This window comes from Macrosteles quadrilineatus, unplaced genomic scaffold, assembly GCF_028750875.1.
Source record: "Macrosteles quadrilineatus isolate MER2022 unplaced genomic scaffold, UCM_ALF_1.0 Scaffold_4__1_contigs__length_99947679, whole genome shotgun sequence".
Lineage (NCBI taxonomy): Eukaryota > Metazoa > Arthropoda > Insecta > Hemiptera > Cicadellidae > Macrosteles > Macrosteles quadrilineatus.
Window position 1 is genome coordinate 92,984,801 of NW_026542597.1, and position 17,346 is coordinate 93,002,146.

At 35.0% G+C, this 17,346-nt stretch overlaps 1 protein-coding gene across 1 annotated transcript in view; it reads right to left on the reverse strand.

The window, feature by feature from the left end:
* Window positions 1-17,346, reverse strand: part of LOC128991556 (uncharacterized) — a 127,522-nt gene that overhangs the window by 74,744 nt on the left and 35,432 nt on the right. The window lies entirely within an intron of this gene.

The following is a 17,346-nucleotide window of genomic DNA, read 5'->3' on the forward strand; positions in this document are numbered from 1 at the left end:
TAATCATATTTACAGTACACCGAAGCAGTTTCTCAACCCAATATACCGCAATTACAAACGAATGCTCGACAACATCCCGGTTTGGAGAGAACTGACAAGCTACATGACACAACTACAAGCCGGCGTCGGTCAGGAAGGAGCAGACTGTGTGAACAGAATGTCACCTTGGTACATGAGTCATGTGACTCGCAACAATGCGATGACGTCACCAGACACCGTCCTGTACCGTACAACCAGCTGACGACGATCGACGACACGCCTATACAGCCATCCGGGGGTTTGTATCAGTCCAGTCTTCTACTTACTAGAGTACCGGGGAAAGACAAAATAGACAAAAGTTACTTTTTTTTAGTGGATCTAGCTGTCCTTGATGAATGGGGCATTATGGGTTTTATGAAAATGGTGGTTGATGAAAAAAACAGATCTCAATTTTAGTCAGGGACTGAAATACACTTATTTTTGGAAATTCATTTTACAATCACCCTGTTTTAATATTCAGCAAGATATGTATTTCTGTGTGAGAAGTGCGATGGTATTCTTGAAGCGATCAAATTATCATGCTGTACTCATCGACCACATGATATAAATACGAATATCACTTAAAATGGTTTAAAATACCTGCATATAGTAATCCTTTGTTGCTGATTTAGGCAACTAGTTTCGGTTCTTGTTTTGAACCATCTTCAGGCCTCAAGGTGTCAAGTGATCACTTCATTCGAAGGTCGTTAACAGAGTTCAATAAATAAAACATATACAAAACACGATACACGGGACGGACACACATTACAAAAAACACGAAAAACACGAAGGGACATTGACAATCGATCGTGACCGGGCTGAGGTAAAGTCTAGACTGGTGGTCAAAGTGGTCTATGACGTTGTCTCTGTCTTCTTATCACCGGTGCGTGTTCATTCATTCATTGTTCCCTCCAGTATCCTTATAGCTGTGTTGTAAATATAGTTGGATTGGAAGGAGAGTTTATCGTTCAAAACATTTTGATGGTCAGCTTTAACTGCTCTGTATATTTCAAACTCTTCCAATGTGTTTCTGGTTAGACGGTCCTGCGAGAAATGTAAAACTTCCATATTACTATTGATGTCTGAATAATTGTGGTTGTGTAATACTAGATGTTCTGCAAAATTTGATGTTTGGGGAGCTGTTGTTTTTCTGGGCATATGTTCCTTAAATCTCTTCTTAAACGAGCGTGAAGTCTGGCCAATGTAGTAGTTCGTGCAGTCATTACAATTTATTTTGTAGACTCCAGACTTATCGTAGATGGATGAATTAATTTCTGTTTTATCTTTCAATAGAGATCCAAGTTTATTGTTAGTCTTGAACGATACAGTGAATTTATTTTTGTCCATGATATTTTTAAATGTGTTACTGATATGTGAACCATAAATTGCTGAAATATACGTTTTCTTTTCTGTGGATTTAATTTGAGGTTTATTTAAATGTTTAAAAATCAGTTTGTCCACTAGACTGGAGTGAAAGCCATTTGCGACTGCTATGTGTTTTATCGTGTTTATTTCTTCATTATAATCAGTCTGATTCATTGGTATTGATAGCAATCTATGGATAAAACTGTTGTAGGCGGCGATTTTTTGAGAGTGTGGGTGGTGTGAATCGGCATTTATGGTCTGGTCGGTGCAAGTAGGCTTCCTGTAAATTTTAAATTCGAAATGATCATTTTGTTTTTTAATTGTAAGGTCCAGAAAATTTAACGTTTTGTTTTTTTCCTCCTCTAATGTGAAATCAATATTCTTGTGCATTTTAAACAGTTATTTGTGCAAAATGCACAAGAATATTGATTTCACATTAGAGGAGGAAAAAAACAAAACGTTAAATTTTCTGGACCTTACAATTAAAAAACAAAATGATCATTTCGAATTTAAAATTTACAGGAAGCCTACTTGCACCGACCAGACCATAAATGCCGATTCACACCACCCACACTCTCAAAAAATCGCCGCCTACAACAGTTTTATCCATAGATTGCTATCAATACCAATGAATCAGACTGATTATAATGAAGAAATAAACACGATAAAACACATAGCAGTCGCAAATGGCTTTCACTCCAGTCTAGTGGACAAACTGATTTTTAAACATTTAAATAAACCTCAAATTAAATCCACAGAAAAGAAAACGTATATTTCAGCAATTTATGGTTCACATATCAGTAACACATTTAAAAATATCATGGACAAAAATAAATTCACTGTATCGTTCAAGACTAACAATAAACTTGGATCTCTATTGAAAGATAAAACAGAAATTAATTCATCCATCTACGATAAGTCTGGAGTCTACAAAATAAATTGTAATGACTGCACGAACTACTACATTGGCCAGACTTCACGCTCGTTTAAGAAGAGATTTAAGGAACATATGCCCAGAAAAACAACAGCTCCCCAAACATCAAATTTTGCAGAACATCTAGTATTACACAACCACAATTATTCAGACATCAATAGTAATATGGAAGTTTTACATTTCTCGCAGGACCGTCTAACCAGAAACACATTGGAAGAGTTTGAAATATACAGAGCAGTTAAAGCTGACCATCAAAATGTTTTGAACGATAAACTCTCCTTCCAATCCAACTATATTTACAACACAGCTATAAGGATACTGGAGGGAACAATGAATGAATGAACACGCACCGGTGATAAGAAGACAGAGACAACGTCATAGACCACTTTGACCACCAGTCTAGACTTTACCTCAGCCCGGTCACGATCGATTGTCAATGTCCCTTCGTGTTTTTCGTGTTTTTTGTAATGTGTGTCCGTCCCGTGTATCGTGTTTTGTATATGTTTTATTTATTGAACTCTGTTAACGACCTTCGAATGAAGTGATCACTTGACACCTTGAGGCCTGAAGATGGTTCAAAACAAGAACCGAAACTAGTTGCCTAAATCAGCAACAAAGGATTACTATATGCAGGTATTTTAAACCATTTTAAGTATAATACAGTAATCCGGAGGCTAAACAACTATTTTTTAATACGAATATCATGTGATCGATGCTTATACTACGCCACAGAAAAATATATTACTTATCTGACAGTTCGATTAACAGAAACTGAATTGATTCGTATTACTGCATTCTAAATATATCATTAAATCTCTACTCTACAAATGATAAATGATACCATACCACGTCATCAGACGTGATTAATGTATAAATAATTTGAGTTGTTTTACTAATTTTTAAACTGAACAAAAAATAATTATTTTTTTAATGAATAATAAGTTATTACAGATACTAGTTAATCTTCAACAGTAATTCAGTACAGCACATCAATGTATTAGAATATCCCAAATAGAGGAAATCATGTTAGAATTTTCAGAGCACAGATGACTTGGTACCATAACTTTGGCCTTACAACGTACAATATCTAAGAAGCATTTTACTGACTTTACCTTTTTCCTAGGTTACGCAATGTAAATCACCGTGGTAAATCATGGTCCTACTGACCAAGGATGGCCGTCGCTAATTCTTAAATACCACTTTACCAATTACTGCTTTATGGCTCATTCTTTCATGGGAATAACACAAAATTACAGGGGATTACAGCATTGCCATGAATTATGATGTATTAAATTGGCATTTTACGCATTCCGGACTTTGGGAAGAACTATTGGTCCGTCTCTAGCAAAGAGCAGTCACTGTTGCTCACATCCCATAAAATCACCTATATTGGACGTAGGCCTAACAATCTTGAAAGTATTAAACACAATTAATTGATAACAATAGGCAAGACATTTAGGGTCGACCGAGCCCATCGAGCGTTTACCTTAGGTCAGTTAGTAGTTTAAGGAAAAGTTTAACTATTTTGGAAACAATTCATCAATATTATACAAAAAATAATTTATAAGAATAATTACAAACAAATATATTCTTATACAAATAATAGGAGCAAAAAAAAACGAACCAATGGACCAATGAATCCATAGTGTAATAACAATATACAACCCAGGTTTATTAGTTTGTGAGCGCAATAACACAGTATTCCCAGTTGACATTACTGTTTAATGATACAGTTACAGTCGCATCGACTAGTTAACTATTCAATACTCAACTCCTACACACATGACGTTGAACTCGTGTGGGTGTTGTCCTCCACCTGTACATCCCACGACCTACATACACACGCACACAACGACGCTAATGTTTACTGGATACTACTGTACTGTCTTTGAGCTGGGCGATGGCTAGTTTGCACCAAACACACGCTTTTGTATGTTTATGTATGTTATTTTGTCGTTTACACAGAAATAACCAACATTTTAGTTTACCCTGACAACAAATGTTTTCAAAGGTGCACGTTCAATACGATACACGTTTATTTTGCAATGTTGTATATGAATGTGTGTATTGTGGTTTATGTCCACACTTCACATTCTCTAGTCTCTAGACAGAAACACATTACTTGCATTGTGACACTAACATCATTGTTGATTGGAGATATTCGAACCCGGGACCTTGGGGACCGAAGTCCCATATACCAGTAGACCAGCTCACTCCCAATATAGGAGTAATAAGGAGTAATCGCATGGGTTTTTATGGTTATTTAAACCACATTAAATACAAATAAGTACTATTAGTTCACTTACATATTGTAAGTTAACACATTAATCAACCATTAATTTGAGTCAGAACAAACACCGGACAAGAAATACGATAAAACCCAATTTTACAAACGTAAATAGTACTCTTACGTATTCAGCCAAAAGCGATTTATAAAAAAAAATTTTGCGAGAACCCAATTGAGAGTAAATACAGGTAAAACAATGTTTACCTAAGTTCCTGAAAGTATATTAAGGAACGTGGCTTTTTATTACACATATAAAATCAAGCTCTCATGATGATTTTGCGTACAATACTAAGGTCATTAACTCCAACTCTGTGTTTTAACCTGTTATATTACAGTGTTCAAAAGAGACAATGAAACAAGAGGTTATTACTGAAAACATGGCTTTCTTATGTAAATGTCCGTATACAAAATGTATCCGACGACGCGGCGCTGGCGGGGAAATGAAGCTATTCAGTGGACGCTTTCAGGAGGTAAAGTTCGCTTCACGAATGTTATAACTTAACATTTACCAACAGATGCAAACACGGTAAGATGTGTGACAGTTGTAGATGTATGTTGCAAGATTGTGTAATGAATAATCGCCCAAAAAGGACGGATTTTTCTTCATCTTGGTTAACGATTTTAGTATCAACTTACACGTACGTTCATTTCTCTATTCGAGGATGCGCCTTTTTTAAGTAATAACTATTGTTGTGCACCGTTTGAAACATAATTGTGGGTTGGAGGAGTTTTGTAAAAACACTTTAAGTAGTTTTCATGATAGTCTACGTAGGTTATTTATAAATTGGATTTTACATAAGGCTTACTCTAGATTTAGACTAAATTATTTTCGGTAGTTAGTATCAATTCACCTCTATAAAATGTCTGAAAGTTAGTTAGCTATTGATTCATATTTCATTCAAAATTATTATATCCATTACTGAATGCAAATAAAAAAATCAAACCAACAAAATATTACCTAAATAAATTAAATGTATATTAATATATGAAAACTAAGGAATGAAACAGTTACTGAGCGTGACAAACTCTGAGTACCTAATAACGTGTAGTAGCAGTTGCGCCGAGTAGCATTTGCGCCGCGGATTAAATCGTGCTTCCAGCGCCGCGGAGTTTGATTAGTTCAATGATGCAGAAGTGACGAGGGTCATAATTACTTACACATTACTTGACTGAGTTGCTTGTAAATAGTGTCGTTTTCCATACTCCTAATTAACTTGTACTAGTAGTGCACTATTGCACATAAAAAATGATCAAACACTTGTATACCACCACATGCAGTATTGAGTTAGTATAGATATTTTTCCTGAACTATAATTATTTAACCAGTAGACAATTTCTACTTATTACATTACTAATTTAGGAGAAAGGGGGACTTTTGTTTTCTTACGAAGTTTTTAGAAAATAGTTGCACCAGGATAGTCTGCGGTGCTATGTGGAATGCAAACAGCTCCGCATATTGGTATTAGGGGGATTTGCTAAGGGTATATATCCCCATACCTTTCGGAGTAACCCACTCCCTTATGTTACCTTTGGTCACTCAATGGTGTTGTCATTGTCAGTATCGAGTAGAATTTAGCAGAATGAACATCGTAGAATCCACAAAGAAGGGCTCAATGTTCAATCATTTCGTCTACTACAATTGACCTACTGTACATTATCATCGATATGTCGCACAATTGATAAGAATGCAACAATAAGCTACAATAAAACCTTTCTGAAACCTCTAACCGAATAAATGAATCGATAAATAATTTCGAACCATGCAATTGCTTACAATCGACATTTACAACTGTTCACAACAGTTGACTTGTACTCCTTAGGGACTAAAAAGGCTTTTCACTACTGGTGATTAAAAACGTTATATAGTTTAGACCCATATGGTTTCGTCTTTTATTTGCTATCTAAAGGTTATACATCGAAGTGAAGGACCACGGGTTCATACATAGAACCCCATTATAAAAAGGTTTGTCATAATTACAGGTTATAAAAAAGGTAACCATGTAAATAAATCAATAACTTGAGGGTGGGGCAAGCCCAAAATGACACTTTTAGCTACCATTCGTCCCTCTGCTATATCATAAGATGTACAAGGACACCTACATCGAAAACATTGCTTAATCAAAACTGGTGACAAGTTATTCCACAAAAAACCGTATGGTATCAGGTACACAGTTTCATTGTATGATAACACTTAGCTAAACTAAACAGACAATACCCCCGCCGCAGCTAACCTGCCGACTAAGTGAATTTCCATTCGTCTGAATTGATTTTTAATTGAATGTATATAAATAAAATTAGGTTTAACGAGTACCTAGGTTAGCTGCTACAAGGAAACTATTAAAGTGGAGTTTTAGTAAAATATGAATAGCTTAGTATAAAATAAATAAATTTGCCAAGTTTGATCAAAATATATCCATAAACAAGCAAACTAAAATTACTAATGTTATCGCGTTCACGGACGTATATAAATCTATACAAAATGAAAAAGTAAATTGGTCACGGACCTAGGTCTTACGGTGCGGTGCCACCTACGGTAATAGCTACTTCCCTATAGGGAGTTCGCTAAAAACATCCATTTTTTTTTGCGAATTTAACATTTTGGTACAGAAGACGTAAGTATCGTTAATTTATTTATATTGGACCTATATGTGTAGGTAAATAACAACAGGCTTCATTCCGATATTGGTGGTTCGTAAACTTAATCAAGGTGATTCAACCTTACACATTCATGCCAAATTTAATCAAAATCGCACGAGAAGCGATAAGCATAGGCCGGGAGCGCGCCCGAGTTCACGTGCAAACCTCGCACCGTCAAGTTAATGATTTTTTTTAAATATTCGTGGGAATGGATGGGGATTTGTAATGTTTATTGAGTTGTACAATAGTATTGAACATTTATATGGGCTTGTATAGGCCGAAAGCAGGGTCTTTAGAAAATGGCTAAAAACAACTCATCCATGTTATTCTTATGGAGAAAAAGTGCCTAAAGTGAGGTCATATTACTATGTTATACCTACTTTACATTTAATTGGTAAATAAATTAAAGAATTAGCTTTTTTAGCTTGATTTTGAATATACTATATGAGGATTATATGTAGGGATATGTTGGCAAATATCAGGATTTTTGGAATTAGTGGCTGAAAAATTATCCCCATGTTATTCTTATGGGGAAAAACGCCTAAAGTGAGGTATCTTTGTGGTATTGCCACTACACTTTTTAGAGAGTTAATTTGTAAACTTAATATTTACTTGTATTTCTAGACTTAAGATAAACTTAAATTGATATAAGGCCTGTCTCAACTCCCAGGGTTCACGAAACGCGATGTATTACTACCAAACCTGGTACAGTAACAAACTAATATTTTTTCGTAATTTCCTCTCTGTTGAGTTATTGGTAATTAATTGGTTTTAGGTAGCCCTTATACTGAAACGGCGGAGTGTACTGTGTATTGTTGTCAACCAGTGAACGATATTTTTGGTGGCATCAATTTGCAGTTATTAGATTTAAAATTATGTAAACCATTAGCATGGGTCACGAGGTGACTGCGTGCATCCACTTTACGCTGAAAGTAAAATGTGGTAGGAACATAAGTCCTCAATAACCCTATTAGTGCAGTTGATTGGTTCTGCCTTTGTTAACCTGTCAAAACTGCTAACCCTCATTTAATTAGCTGGCGCGGCGCTGGTGCTACGCGGCGCAAATACTACTCGGCGCAAATACTACTCAACCACCTAATAAAGTAGCTGAAACTAAACTGCTAATTATAAACTAAGCTTATCTTATCTACAGACACATACACCTAGCAATTATAAGTTTTAATCACTAGTTGCCCAACTAATCGTCCTCAAATGAGTTGGAATAACTAGTTTATACTATAATGAAGGTCTTAGAAATTAGTTGAACGTTATCGTTCACTTAAACATTGTTGTATGAAAATAAGTGCAGTCACGCATACTAAAATAGGAAAATGTAAATATTTTATCAGTAATGTGGGGGAAAAGTTAAAAAAGCTTTATAAGGGTTGGTCGTTTTACTGCAATTATTTCCATATATTAAGAAAATTTAATCGAAGTCATATCGATAGTGTTGCATAAATTGAGGTGAGTTTAAATTGAGCTAACATTATAAATGTTATCGTATAACTCATATTGTCATGCTCGGTTAAGACTAGGATTTTAGCATAGGTTTCTTTCTCACATTCTTGATGTATCTAAAACTCTGTCAGTATCGAATTGTTCTAATTTCAACCCAATTAAGTTAGTAGCTCGTTTACACTTAACGATTGTCATAACAATTATATTGCACGATAAAATCTACTTAATGTGTGAAAATTATTGCAGCCAAACGATCAAATTGTATACCACTTTTTAACAGTTTTCTTACATAATTCAATTTTCAAATCAGCTTTTAAGGGAGATAAAAATCTCCAATAAAATATTGAAAACCCATGGAAGTATATATCTACATTAGGCCTACAAAGTGTTAAGTTTTGAAAATTGTAACGGTGAACCATATGACTAAATGTGACCCGTTACCTTTCAAAGCTAAATATTTGTCCAGATCTGGGTCACATTTAGACTGTGTACACATCACACAGGTTGAAGCGTCAAATAAGATGGTGATATTTACTGTTGAGTGTGTTCTTTGCACTCGAGTTCGCTCCCGCCTTCACAATAACAGTTGCCAACATTACCAACCCATATATCTCGAGGTAAAACAACATACATTTTGTCCCAAACCTAACCCAAGACATTTTTCTATGTAAATATAATCACCAGAAACATTTAAGTTATTTTAATCTCTCTAAACTGCTCTTGTCGTAAAGGAGTAGGATACCTGAAGCTGAGTAACTTATGCGAAGTTATCATATCAAAGTGAAAAAAAACATGGTGTTATTTGTACGTCTACAAAAATTTATAAATCTTATTTTCAAACAACCGTTTGTATAATTTGGTTCGTCTTCATTCCGCTAAAGAATTAAGTATCCTTGTGACCTGGTTATATAAATTACCTTTTACAATGGCTAGATGATCGAAATACTGTAAGACCAAAACCCAACTACAAAAGTAAAATATATAAATTCATTGATCAAACAGCATTTACCCTCTATGGTAAACTGATATTTTCGGAGTGTAAAACTAAAGAATTGTATGAGCTTTGTAAATTTGTGATAGCAGAAAGGGGTGTAAAGTATTGCAGAAACTCAATAAAAAAAAATAAAATCCAAACTTGTAATCCTATACAGAACCAAAATGACATACAGTGTCATTAATACACCAAAAGTGTAATTAAAAAGCAAGAACGTATAATATGTTACAAACCAAATATCATAAACTGAAAGACATTTATCTTAAGTCCATCACAAAAGTAAAACATACGAAGTTAAGCAGCATCACCTTTAGAAACTAATATTTATCGCAACATGATACCAGGTACTAACTAAAATTTATGAGCTTTGCGAATTAATTAGGACAGGAAGGGTAAAATATCTGAAACCCAATAAAGGTCAAAAGGTAAAGAGTGTTGCCTGAACGTCGCGTGACTCAGAGGGGGCGGTATGGGGGTGGTACAGGGGGGTATGTAGGGGGGCAGGGGGGGTCTACCTTCCTGTCACCGGAGATTCAATTTACAACGATTGTCATATAATATCACGGACCCACACTCTGCCAAACATTGTGTTTATTTACTTCCATTCCACAATAGAGACTCGTCTACGGGAAATTCATTTAAAACACTCAGCTGACAGTTGGAGAGATACAGCTACATTCGATTCAAGCATTGCAACTTCATGAAATAAATGAGATATAAATATTTGATTTGTAACAGCAACAATTTTGAAAATTGCTTGGTAAATTTTGAAGTGAGGGCTGAAAGAAGGTCAGCAAGTCCACCTTATATACGGTCATCTTGGTTTCGAAAATATTAATCAGGTAATATTTTTAATGACATTCCCACAGCTTCTAACACCACCCCATTATTGATGCTGCAAATTTAACATTGTGGTAAATTTTAATTTAGACCCACTCACAAATACGTTATCAATGTAAGACATGTTAATAGCATGTACTGTATTCCATATACATAAGACCATATGGTCTTTCTCATATAGTGGTATAAGAAAGAACCACAGAAAAGCAAGAAATTGATTTAATAAGTAAGAACCACAGAGAAATGAAAGAACTGGTTTTGATTTGATTTTATAGTCGCTTGTTCCCAAAAAGCATCGGGCTTTTTTTATCGTAGCCCCGCTGACTATATTACCTATATTGTATAATTTGTACAACTTTTTGGAAAGCGCACATGATGCAAAAATCTAAAAACTTCCGTGACAACTCCAGAATAAGGTATAAGTTACTAGTTTTATACACAACACTATGCCATTTACACAGACTGCATCTAAATTTACAAAATAACACTTTACCTCTTCGATAAATTTTCAGCATCAAAAACCTTACAAGTTACAAAGTTCACCATAAAAGATTGCGAGTCCCTTTACGTAAACGTCGCCACCACACTTTAAAACTGGAGTTTCAAGAGTTTCAAACTTTACAAGAAACTTAACATTATAGAAGCGGGTAAACGCAGCTACAAACTTTGGCGAAGACGTATAAAACTGTTACAGCACTTTACAGCGGAGGAAAAGTTTGTATCGCAAAGTGGTGAAATTTTGAAACTAAATTACAACACAGTATCCTACACTGGAATACGCAACGTTAAAAATAAATACAAGCGCTTCTTCAAAGAAAAATATTAAATTTATGTACCTCAAATGTTTCCAAACACTGATCAAAGGGTGCCAAGTTTAATGCGGAAGAAGTTACGAAAGTAGAATAATTAGTGTAAACGCAAAAGTCGTTCCAACTCCAACAGCAAAGGTCGCTAAAAGTGTCATCATTAAGTCAAAGTGAGCTACGAGACAGAAACTAAGAGAAAGGTGGATTCCTCGAGGCTTTCGTTTGCTCATTATGATACTTGTGTTTACGTTTGCTAATTATAAACAAAGTAAAGTCGTCAACAAAACCATAAACGAGGAGGGCCGTCAAGCCACGTGTGTCCTTGTGTCTATACTGAGATCAGGCTTAGTTTGTGGCTATTATAGTGTTGTAGGGCTTAGTTTGTGTCCATTATAGTGTGGTAGGGCTTAGTTTGTGTCTATACTGAGATCAGGCTTAATTTGTGTCTATACTGCGATGTAAATGTCTATACTGCAATCATGCTTAGTTAGTGTTTATAGTGCGATCGAGCTTAGTTTGTGGTTAACTGTCGACGAGGTAAGTCTAAATTTAAATTTGAAATTTAATTTACTTCTGTCTTCCGATTGAGCCTAGCTAGGGTCTGCACTGAGCTGTATATACTGTAGTCTACTTTGATTATTGATTGTAGGTACATTTCAATAGATAAAGATAACAGAGAGTTGGATATAGATAATAGGGGTTTTCGTAGGTAGATATATATTTCGTTACAATCGATTGTTGATAGTATAGTTTGTGCATTTACAACTAAGCCTATTTAATATAGCAACTATAGTTAATTCCACAACCTATAAAACAGTCAATCATCATTTTACCAACGACACAAAAGTCAATAATATAAGGAGTACAATATTTACAGAAGAATGTTGCAAGCAAGAAAATGCATTTCCAGCCGTTATTATCCGTGGTATTTCTGAATGAGTTATTAATGCTGTTGGCAACACTGGTTTCATCCAACCACAAACCAAGACTTCCTGTATCCACCGCAAACTTTCATCGCAGACAATCCACGATTGCTACAAGACGAAGATGAAAGAGAAGGGACTAAGTTAAGTTTGATTCATACAATGTATTGGGGTGTTAATAAACTGTTCACTAAAAACCCCTTACATAATTAAATACCATTGGCCAACAAAAGTCGATATTTCCAACGAGTTGGCACATCCAATAAAAGCTTTGGATCGGGGGATCGCTTTTAATCGTATTAGGTTTCGAGCACAGATTGGGATGCAAGATGTTATTCGATAAAACAGCATTTAAATTTGACGTTACACAATTTTTTAATTACACTATTTTTATTGCAAAGTGATTTTTTTCGTAGTCCCCCTACTAAATTCTGAAACTACTTAGAGGGAATGTGTTAAATTTTGTACAGTAATATTATTTGTAAAAAAAATCCTATATGCCTTAAATAAAGGATTGGAAATTCCACTAAACCTGGTGATTATCATATTTTAATCACTTTGAACCTCCATCACAAACTAAATGCAAACCTGACACACGACTAGTGTGGAATCTCTCATCAAGCCGTTAATGATAGTTGAAACTAGAGCAGTAATTATACAAATGGACCCACGAGACATGTGCATTCATATCACCCGGCATGCATGTTATAGAGAGGGGCTGGGGAAGTTATTTAGCAATCGTAAGCAATCGCAGTCAATAAATGGTCGTAACGACGTATCTCTGATAGCGTTGGGTATTGCAATGACCTGTACATGAGTGGCAATTCGTGGAACAACTTGAAAACGTCCGTGTTTGTACCATGGGAAAGCGCAATTTTCGTAAACTGTTTTATAATACTTTGAACTTGCTATGATCACTTGTAAAATGGTTGAATCGGGTTAGTTCGTCAATTTACTCACACAATGTTATCCAAATATTATGAACAAATCATATAGCCTACTAAATTATAACTATGTACACAGAATATGTTCGAACGGTGTTTTTCGCTTAATTATTCGTACTCTAAACACAATTTATCAATAATTTTACTCACATTTTAGAGATTAGCGGTCCTACGTTTCCCATACTTAATACAACTATGCCCTTATTCATGAAGAGTAAAATAGTGTTTCACCTTAGTATAGTGCTACTGTGTTTTTCTCGAATTTTGTCTTGTATTCGCCAAGTATCAGGCATTATTCGAAAGAGCTAAATTAACACCCGGAGCTCAATGTAAATCCCAAAATAAATAATTTAAAAGTTTTTCAATAACGATTGTCGTCAGTTGACTACTACTGTGCCACACAAAACCACTACAACACCTTCAAGTAAAACGAGCTGTTTATACCATTTCCAGAACCCATACTACCAAACATAGCAAAACATTTCACAACAACGTTAATCCGACAATCCATCATTGAGGATAAACGAGTTTCGATTAACACAATAAAAGAATATAAAATCTAACTCCAACAATAGGTCTACCTAGTCATGACGAGGGGAGGGGTGGATGAATCCAATACATCTATACAGCAAATACAGTAGGTAATATATCATGTATTGAGCCCAAACACGAGTTTGTTCGTGTAGACGTGTAGCGTGTAACACGACACGGGACGACGTGTTGTAGTCGATAACTTCGTGTCTAAAACACGATTAGTGAACGACCTATTTTCTTGAACGAAACACTAAGGTTGTAAAAAGTGTAGTGCAGAAGTTAAGGAGGATATTCAAACAGTTGTATCCTCATAATTATTTTTTCTACCCACATATTGAGTGTTAACGTGATTGTTAAGTGTTAAGCTTTTTTTCTGAAACTTGTTCAAAATACCAATTAAACTAACATGCTAATTTGGTTCTCGTACATGTTCTCCTATGAGGAATCTTTTAATTTTTGTTTTTCAAGTGGGTGTACAGTATTTATGGTTTTGTAAAAATTATATTTGAACAGATAGGGTACTGATTGTAAATTTCGTGTCTATTTTCTGGTCATACTAGTGGAACAATTCTCCTTATGCATCACTTAAGTTGTAATAAATCGTGTGATAATTAAACAACATTGGTTAATTAACAATTTCCATATTTAGAACTGTAAAAATACAAATCATTTACAAAATTATCTTACAATATAGTATAGATACTTAAACATATTACTTTCACTAGAATTTATTCATTACTACATTTTGGTGGTCAATTATCCTTTTGGGAGCTTATGTTTTCTCCTCGGAACTTATATAATTGGCCAATGCCCTTGGGGTTTTAATCATAAAATAATGTCATATCCTTATTCGCCCTTAAGTGTGTTTAAATCCAACAATGAAAAACCAACACAACAAAAATATGTAAATCTAGCGATCCTGTGAAGGGGAATTAGGGATTTCCAAGGGAAACCAAGAAATCTTCAATGTGTAGTGTAGGGCTAATTTTATCATTGGAAATGTCCGTAGGGCCTATGCTTTTTACAGTTTATTGATAGGTTAAGATAGTAACAAAAGGAAAATTACGTATTATAAAGCATAATTTAAGCTCGTCATGAATGCATGTGTGGAAATATACAAGATATAGGTCAAAAACCTCTCTAGTCGTGTCGCGCCGCCACGCCGGTCGCCCGCTGTGAGGTGTTCCTTTTAACATGTACTGTGCTAATGTACTAAGTGAATTATATGCCGCTAACGACAACTATATTTAGCCAGACAGAGACGTTTATTTTGGGATTCTTGGCGTTGGCAAGTTTGGATTCAGTCTTTTTCGCGGCACAATATTGTGTTTTGTAATTTTCAAGTTAGAAGCGAAGTAATCTATTTTAAACTGCATAAAACAATATATTGGTTGAAGTACATCAAGATTATTGCACATTTCAATAAGTATTATTTTATACGATTCGAGGAGGTGGTTTTTATGTTGTTAACCTCTTAAACGCAACAACAGCGGCATGCTAAAAGTATACAAATAAATTATCAACCTTTACATAAAGCAATCTTATAGTTGTTATCTAACGAATTTAAAATTAACTACCTGCAATAATGTAATGATTTAATCCGAAGATTCTGCCCTACTGAATATTTTCATATTTCCGTTTAGCACTGATGGCATCAAAAGTCGTTAGGTCCTAAGTTTTGTTTACATCGGTTTGGTAACGATTGCTAGTGACGAAAGGATGTAGGTATGAGATTGAACAACAGATTACAAATTACATCGAAACAGTCGATTCAGTAATGTTAACAAAGTATACCAAAGCCTTACTACAGTACCACAGACAATATAATACTTTAATGTTGTCTGTGCTGTCTGTTGTTGTGTTTTCTGTGCCGAATGGTCAAAGAACTTGAGTGGCATTTTCATAACTCTTAAAACAATTGAAGTTTTCCCTCTTTTAAAGAAGTGGATCCACCTCGTGCAAAATTAACCAATTTTTCGTAATTGCATAATGAATCAAATTAATACACACCCAAAATCCCGATCAATTGCAACGTCCCTGAATACCTTTCTTGCAGTCTTCAAGCATCATTAAATGCAGAAACACTATGGAAATAACAGTAAAAATGCCCGTCTCGAGGTTGTCGGAAGTGACGGTCTCCCCGAGGTTACAAAGTATTCTAATTTCCTGCACCGACGTTAACGACGGATTTGTGATGAAAGAGAGCGGATTTCCCGGAATATTAGCGAAACTGGACCAACAGCTGATAGCGAGGTGTCAATAACAAAGATTTTCATTCAAGACTATTTTGCTTGCGCACGCACGACGCACTGTTAATCTAATTCTTATCGAACTCCTGCTAAGGTAGGTAAACAGTTTTCCAAGCCGGGTAATATTGTGAACTATAACAAGAATGATGTTGGTAGAACGGTCGGTTTGAATCCACTAACCAGTGTCAACTAATTTCAATCTTTTTTTAAATGTTTGTAAACTAGAGGTGGTTTAGTGGTCGAAAACTCGACCAAAAACATGTAATGTACAGACTTCTCTATTTTCACCTCACGCTGTACTTAAAACATGTGATTGTATTTTGTTCCTTTAGTTTCGATTTTCAGTTTATTTTTCGTTGTTACTTCGTCGCCAGCATAATCCATAAGGCCCATGCTATTTTTTCTTTCAATTCTTTGTTTGTGCTTATTTTAGTTTATAAACGGATTCTGCACATCTACAGGAAAATATCTTTCTAACAGATTTTCCCATCGATGCGCAATAGTTTAGAAAAAACGTTTTCAAGAAACACGCTTGCTTAATAATATCAGACATTTTCCAATGGCTTTCCACTTGGTAAATGGAATTTGTTTTGTATGCTTTGAGTGACGATGAGAAGGCAAAATGCTTGTTTAAAAGAAACATAACATCAATCCTAATCATTATCTTTGACAACTTTTCTGCCAAAGTAGTTTTTGCGGTTTCGTCGTGTGCAGCGTGTCAGCTGTGTCAGTTTCTGCGATGAGAACAAAAGCGCCAACAGGCAGGTGTGATAAGAAGTTATAACATGTATGACCTTGTGATAAGGCACGGACACGTTCTATGATAAGCAACCTGCTTTACATCCGTCGTCAACCTCTGCGCATCACGAAAGACAAAACAATAGTGTTGACTATTAAATAGGTTTAATTACTCTTGTTATCATAACGATACATCGCATTTGTTCTGAATATTGGCAATACAACCGAATACAATACAGAGTTGTAAGTTATAGAATCGTTAAAGTTTAATTTTGCAAAGGGATGGAAATTATTGTCCTTGGTGCTATTGACAAACAAATAAAATGTTGTGCAATCCTTTGAAAACTAAAATGAGTTTCCGAACAATTTAATTTTTTATATCTGATTACCGACGTACGTTATAGCATGGTATAAGATAGGCTAAGTGCATTTTGATTTTAACGTTTCTCTTTGCTAGTTTATTTTATACGAACTTTTCATACAATAGTTCCTAAATAGCACCCATTACAAGTTTATTTAGGCCTAAAATCAGATTTATCTAAATAAATATTTCGCTTGAAACTTTGAAAGCAAATTCCCTCAGTTTTAAGTTAAACAAACCATAGAGATAAACTGAAAG